This window comes from Penaeus vannamei, chromosome 24 (genome assembly GCF_042767895.1).
Source record: "Penaeus vannamei isolate JL-2024 chromosome 24, ASM4276789v1, whole genome shotgun sequence".
Taxonomy (NCBI): Eukaryota; Metazoa; Arthropoda; class Malacostraca; order Decapoda; family Penaeidae; genus Penaeus; species Penaeus vannamei.
The window spans coordinates 10937798-10945297 of NC_091572.1; the positions used below are offsets into that span (position 1 = coordinate 10937798).

General features: G+C 40.2%; 1 protein-coding gene across 10 annotated transcripts in view; it reads right to left on the reverse strand.

The window, feature by feature from the left end:
* The window catches only part of LOC113817877 (inactive dipeptidyl peptidase 10), a 201631-nt gene that overhangs the window by 184064 nt on the left and 10067 nt on the right, over positions 1 to 7500 (reverse strand). For 6 of the 10 annotated variants that reach the window (XM_070137997.1, XM_070137989.1, XM_070137996.1 and 3 more), the window contains exons 2-3: positions 7048 to 7500; positions 749 to 765 (exon numbers count right to left, since the gene is read on the reverse strand). The exon at positions 7048 to 7500 is cut by the window's right edge and continues 177 nt beyond it. The gene's annotated coding sequence lies outside the window, so the exon portion shown is untranslated. The remainder of the gene's footprint in view (positions 1 to 748; positions 766 to 7047) is intronic. The other 4 variants (XM_070137998.1, XM_070137990.1, XM_070137994.1 and 1 more) reach the window with 3 other exon arrangements.

Sequence of the window (7500 nt, forward strand, 5' to 3'; positions counted from 1 at the left end):
CGTAAAATCAGACCTGGTGTGATTATTAATGTTGATTAATTATCACCTGCATCCTTGCACACAAGTTTACCTGAAACACCATGACTGACATGCGTGGAATAACACTAATGATGAAAAGCTTCTACTTCTATACATGTAGATATGAATCACATACGAAATGGTGACGAAATCTCATCACGGGAATCATTATAAATACTTAGATCCTAGCATGCAGCATGTAAAGGCACGCAAAAACACGAACACCCGAAAGACCCACGCATGAAAAAAATGTAGCTTGACTTACCTTATAGACAAAGCAAAAAAAGAAGAAGAAAAAGGCACATTATTATTATCTCGAAGGACAAGCCGAAGCAATCACGCCAAGGACAGTTGAAAATCCTCGTCCCTGCCTGAGCACATGCACGAAAGAAGGAGTTAATGGACAAATTAGATTTATCGCAAATCAACAAAAGTAGCCACACGCAAACACCCAGAAATCCCATTCGTGTTAGCCACAGCAGATGCAAAGTCGACAGCGGCTTTGGGTTCCTGCTCGCTTCGAGGCCAAAGCTTATCTTAATCAACCACAAATGAATAAAGATAGATAGATAAAACAAAACCAGAAAAAAGCAAAAACACGCAAAAGCATATACATCATCAAACGTCTCAGCAAAGGCGTGTTAGCTCAGCAGTCAGCGAAATGCAGATTAGCGAGCCAAGAAGGAGAGAGAAGGCCTGAGCGCCGACGGCGAGCCAAGCGCACACTCACCTAACACTCCATAATGGCTGTTGGAAGGAAAGAGCGCTTAGTGACACAAAGACAATCACCTCAGCAATGTCCTTTCTCAGGCCTCGTCACGCGTAACCCGAGCTCGTCATCAGACAGAAAATAGTTTTGAAATTTGAATGCAAGTGAGAGTGAAGCTAGAAAGAGAGGAGTGAGATTTTTAAAAAAAGAAAGAAGAAACACGTCTTGCGCACACGGAGGTCAACGCGAAGCTACCGTGGTATCAGTCTCTATTTCTATTTGGGGTTCGAGGTTAAGGCAATTTCTACATGGGGTCTGACAAGGGAAAGAAAGTTAATTCTTCTCTTTTTTTCTTTTTCTTTTTCCTTTTTTTCTATTTTTTATTTTTACTGAAGGATGGGTGGGGTTAGGAGGGTGCGGCAAAACACGCCAGAGGGGGAGCTACTGTGATTAAACTAATCATGATTAACTTTTTTTTTCGTTGTCTGTTGAGAGATCAATAAGGGTTGTTCACCTGCTAATGGTTACTTGCTAACATTTTAGTAAGAAAATTCATTTTAAAAAAGGAGCAACGAATGAAAACAGTGAAGATAAGACGGAATATGTTTTAAAAATAAATCTGGGTTAAGGTGAGGGGAATGTAGCACATGAAAACAAAACAATAAACAAGAAAATAGATTAAAGAAAATGGATTCATTGGGAATAAGAAAAAAAGCCTAAATGAAATATTCAGAACATCTATAAGAACTGTAATAATAAAAAAATAGTAATAATAATAACATTTTCGTAAAAATACAAAACAAAAACTAATCTGACAGATCAGGGAATAAAAAACAAAGCGGGGCGTACACAGAGACCGTCTACCATTATAACTTCACCTTGACACTGTTAGGACGCACACGGCGCAGAGTGCAGCAGAGCCCAGCATGAACAGTGAGCAATGTTAAGGATTAAAACGCAATATAAATATTACTTTCGGGTTATCGCACAGACCTAAAATTAGACTAAATCCATGTGACTAGGTCATGAGGCGACATGATGCACCTCTCTGAGTCTTTATATTTCTAAAGACACTAACAATTTATTGCGAATTAAGGTTGTTAAATACGACTTAAGTATAACGGCAGTTTTGTTCAGTATATACATTATATATATATATATATATATATATATATATATATATATATATATATATATATATATATATTTTTTTGTGATTTTTTTTTTTTTTCTTACTAGGTACGTGAAGGTCCATCTTTTAGTTCAATTAATTATATTTGCATCTTCTTTAATCAACTGCAGTTATACTTCAAACACTCTAATCCGGAAACATGAGGAAAGTCGTTTATCAATTAGAATCGTAAAGAGGTAATAACTGACGAAAGACTAATGAGCTAATTTATCATGTTAAGAATAGATAGATCGCAGGCGTCCGGGCTGACAGTATGGCTCGCTCACCCCCCCCCCCTCTCTGGTTCACCTCTTCTTCTCTCCCCTCTCTCTCTGTCTCTAGTTTTCCCCTTCTTCTCTCCCCTCTCTCTCTGTCTCTAGTTTTCCCCTTCTTCTCCCCCCCCCCTCTCCTATCCTTTGCTTCCCTTCTCTCCCTCTCTCTCCTATCCCCCTTTTTCCCCTTACCCTCTCACCCTGTTTCCCTTTCCTTTCTTCCTTTTTCTTCTCCTCTTCTTCATCCCCTTCCTCTTCATCCCTTTCTCCTCACTCCTCTCTCCCATCCCTCCTTCCTTTTCCTTTCCTCTCTCCCACCCCCTTTTCTTCCCTCATCATCTCTCCCTCTCTCCCATCCCTCTCCTTCCTTCCCCCTCCCCCATCTCCTATCCCTTTCCGCTTCTCTCCGATTTCCCTTTCCTCCTCCCCTTCTCCTCCCATCTTCTTCCTCCCTTTCTCCTCTCCCATCTTTTCCTTCCTCTCTCTCCCATCCCTTCCTTCCCTAAATCCTCCTCTCTCGTTCTCCCCCCCTTGTTCCGCCACTTTCTTTTCCCCCTTATTCTACTATCTTTCCTTTTCTCCTTTCACCAATTTTCCTCCTCTCCCCTTTTCTCACTTTTCTCCTCCTCTCCCCTTTTCTCTCTTTTCTCCTCCTCTCCCCTTTTCTCTCTTTTTCCCCTCTCCTCCTCTCCCCTTTTCTCTCTTTTCCCCTCCCCCCCTTCTTCCCCAAAGATTGGGGAAGAAGGAATGCGAAGAATAAAAAGAGGGAGAATATAGATACAAAGAGGAAAGGGAGGGAAGGGAGAAGCACAGGGATAAAGTAAAGGGAGGAGTTAAAGGAAAGAGAAAGAGAGAGGGATAAATGGTAAATAGATAGAGAGAGAGAGAGAAGAGAGAGAGTGAGAGTGAGAGTGAGAGTGAGAGTGAGAGTGAGAGTGAGAGTGAGAGTGAGAGAGAGAGTGAGAGAGAGAGAGAGAGAGAGAGAGAGAGAGAGAGAGAGAGAGAGAGAGAGAGAGAGAGAGAGAGAGAGAGAGAGAGAGAGAGAGAGACAGAAAGAGAGTGATGACACATCGTGTAAAAGAGGCAGAGGAGGAGTGACAGAGAGAAAAAAGAAAGATATATGAAAAAGAGAGAGAGAGAGAGTAGAAGAAGAGAATAAGAGAGACAAGAGAGAGAGAGAGAGAGAGAGAGAGAGAGAGAGAGAGAGAGAGAAAGAAACAGAGAGAGAGAGAGAGAGAGAGAGAGAGAGAGAGAGAGAGAGAGAGAGAGAGAGAGAGAGAGAGAGAGAGAGAGAGAGAGAGAGAGAGAGAGAGAGAGAGAGAAAGAAAGAAAGAAAGAAAGAGAGAGACTGACAACACAAAGTTTAAAAGAGGCAGAGAAGGAAACCCTAACAGACACACAAAACAATCTAAAAAAAACACGACCAGAAAGTCAGTCAAACACACAGAAAAAAAAGTTTAAGAACAGAAAAGAAAGAAAGAAAAAAAACTCAATCGAGAATCTCCACGAAACAGATGTTCTTCAAGAACATAAAACGCGGAAGGAAGTGCGGGCAGAAGAGCCAAGGGTTGAAAGGAGAAAAAGTCATAAACGAATAAAGAGGGAAAGAACACAACGCCCGATTTTTTTTTTTTTTTTAACAAGAGGGGGAAGAGAGAATGGAGAATAAAGGGAGGAATATGTGTAAGGAGAATAAATGGAGGAATATGTGTAAGGAGAAAAAGGAAGAGGAATGAAGAAGAAGAAGGATAAGGAAGAGGAATGAGGAAGGAGAATAAGAAAAGAGACAAGGACGAGGAATGAGGAAGGACAATAAAGGAGGATAAGGAAGAAGAAGGAAAATAAGGAAGAAGGATAGGGAAGGAAAACAAGGAAGAGGAAGGAGGAAGGAGAATAATGAGGAAAGACAAGGAAGAGGAAGGAAAATAAGGAAGAAGGAGAATAAGGAATAGAAATGAGGAAGGAGAATAAGGAAGAGTAATAGGGAAGGAGATTAAGGAAGAGGAATGAGAAAGGAGAATAAGGATGAAGGATAAGGAAGAAGAATGAGGAAAAATAAACATACAGAAGAAGAATAAAGGAAAATGAGGAAGAAGAAAAGATAAAGAAGAAGATGAAGAAGGAAAGAAACAAGGAGCAAGAGATGGGAAGAAGAATAAGAATAAGACAAAAGAAGTAAAGAGAGAAAAGAGAGAGAGAAGAAGAAATGTTCGGAATATAAGGAAGATGAGAGAAGAGGATTGGAGGCGAAGAAAGAATGCGAAAAGGAATTGGACAAATGAGAATAAACCAAATTGAAGAAAATACCGAATAACCCGCGACCTCTATCTTCTAATCTGCCTCTTCGTCCTTAAACATCTATCCACATCGATCCAAAACAACAAAATAAACAAGACAAGAAGAAGAAGAATAAGAGAAAGAATAATAAAGAAAAAAAACTATCCACATTGATCCAAAACAACAAAATAAACAAAACAACAAAAAGAAGAATCAGAGAAAGAATAATAAAGAAAAAAAAACACCTATCCACATCGATCCAAAACAACAAAATAAACAAAACAAGAAGAAGAAGAATCAGAGAAAGAATAATAAAGAAAAAAACACCTATCCACATCGATCCAAAACAACAAAATAAACAAAACAAGAAGAAGAAGAATCAGAGAAAGAATAATAAAGAAAAAAACACCTATCCACATTGATCCAAAACAACAAAATAAACAAAACAAGAAGAACAAGAGAAAGAATATTAAAGAAAAAACACCTATCCACATTGATCCAAAACAACAAAATAAACAAAACAAGAAGAACAAGAGAAAGAATATTAAAGAAAAAACACCTATCCACATTGATCCAAAACAACAAAATAAACAAAACAACAAAAAGAAGAATAAGAGAAAGAATAATAAAGAAAAAAACATCTATACCCATCGATCCAAAACAACAAAATAAACAAGACAAGAAGAAGAATAAGAGAAAGAATAATAAAGAAAAAAAAACTATCCACATCCATCCAAAACAACAAAATAAACAAAACAAGAAGAATAAGAGAAAGAATAATAAAGAAAAAAAACACCTATCCACATTGATCCAAAACAACAAAATAAACAAAACAAGAAGAAGAATAAGAGAAAGAATAATAAAGAAAAAAACATCTATACCCCTCGATCCAAAACAACAAAATAAACAAGACAAGAAGAAGAAGAGGAAGAGAAAGAATAATAGAGAGAAAAACAACAATCTCTTGCCATGCTATACAGTCCCTCCTCCTCTTCAAGATATTCACGAAGACCATAAACTGCCTCAGAAATGGCCTTTTTCTTTTTTTTTTTTTCTCTTCCCTCTTTCATGCCCTCAGCTCCCTCCTCCTTATCTACTGACGATGCCGTGTATGAGGGCCGCTTTCCCCTTACTTCTAATCACGCTTATGGGCATTATTCCCCTCAACACAAGCTTATCGAAATGCCCAGTCAAAACATGGTCGCAAAAGAGGGTGTGTTCGTTTCCCTGTCCCGGTGTTTATGTGTGTGTTTTATTCTGTTGTTTTTTTGTGTTTTGTGTGTGTGTGTTTTATTCTGTTTTTTGTGTTTTATGTGTGTGTTTTATTCTGTTGTTTTTTGTGCTTTTTTGTACGTGTGTGTGTGTGTGTGTTTAGCTTTATTTTGTCTTTCATTTTATTTGTTTTATCTTGTTGTTGTGTTTTGTGTTTCTTTTTTTTAATTTCTGATAGTACTGTGTTATGCTGAGTTTGCGTGCGTGTGTGTATGTGTGTTTGTGTGTGTGTGTGTGTGTGTCTATGTGTGTTTGTGTATGTGAGTTTGTGTGTGTGTGTGTGTGTGTGTGTGTGTGTGTGTGTGTGTGTGTGTGTGTGTGTGTGTGTGTGTGTGTGTGTGTGTGTGTGTGTGTGTGTGTGTGTGAGTGTTTGAGTGCGTCCGTGAGTCTATGAGTGCGCGCGTACGTGTATCTGTATATGTACATGTATGCGAGAGAATCTAATACCTATACTCACCTTCCCCTGACCCTACATCCCCACCCCCCACCTCCTTTTCTGGCTGAAGACCCCCTATCCTATATCCTTATACTCTCCTACTCTCTGATAACTTATACTGGGAAGTCCTCTCACGCAATGAACCTGCAGTAACACGACTCATTAACCTTCTGAGAGGACTATCATCCGAGATTCTGCCGAGATAACTTGAAACTCTTTGGTAGCTAATTTCTTGGTCTCTTTCTCTGTTGTTTTAGTTTATTTATCAAATTTGATTTCTCGTTTGGTTTATTTGTTATGTCTGCTGGTTGTTGTTTTTTAACTTCCCTTGTTTTTCTGTTATGTTCTTTTCTCTTTTGTTGTTGTTTCTCACCTTCGTTTTCCCTCATTTTCTATCCCTCCCTTATTTTCTCAATTCTTTCTTCCGTTTCGTCTCCAGTTTTCTCTCTATCTCCCTCATACTACCTTGTTCACGCTTCCCTCTTCACTTATTCTTATTTCTTCTCCCTCTTCCTTCTCTTTCTCTCCTTTCTCTTCTTACCTCTTCCTATCTCTTCTGTTCCCTCTTCCTTCTCCTCCTTCCCTCTTCTCCCTCCTTTTCCCTTTCCTTTCATTCCCTTCCCTTTCCCCCTCTTTACCTCTCCTTCCCTTTTCTCACCCTCTTCCCTCCCTCGTCCTTCCTTCTCCCCTCTTCCTCCCTTCTCCCCTCTTCTCTCCCTCTTCCCTCCCTCGTCCTCCCTTCTCTCCTCTTCCCTCCCTTCTCCCTTTTTCCCTCCCTCCCCTTCCTTCCCTTCTCCTCCCCCCCCCCCCCAGCCACGAGGAGGGGCGAGCGAGCCTCTGTCCTCCTCGAGAGCGTCACAGTGACGGCTGAACAAAGGCGACTGTCACTCACCGGTTCGCCGCGGTGCGCACACCGTCACTGCGAGAGAAACCGTGGGGTGGAGGTCCCCGTCACACGCCTTGTCTTAGCGTATCACGTGTTCTGCTGCGGCTTCCTGCTGGGGGACACCAAGACACTCATGAGGAATCATAATCTTTCTTATCTTCTTTTATTAATGCTTCTTCGTTTGTTTGTTTTTTTTCTCTCTTTCTTTCTTTTTCTTATTCTTTGATTTCTTTTTTATATGCTTAAGGCTTTTTCTTATTGACTTGTTTTCTTTTATGGTTCTTTTTTTTCTTATTTTCTATCTTCCTCGTTAATTCACAATGTTTTTTCCTTTCCCTTTCCGCTGGCACTTCCGTGGGTCCTCCGCCCTCCCGCTCCTCCTCGCCGCCCACGCAGCACACTCTCCGAGACGACCGAGTTCAGACAGGATTTTTCGGCGACTCTCCACGCGCCGCTTCC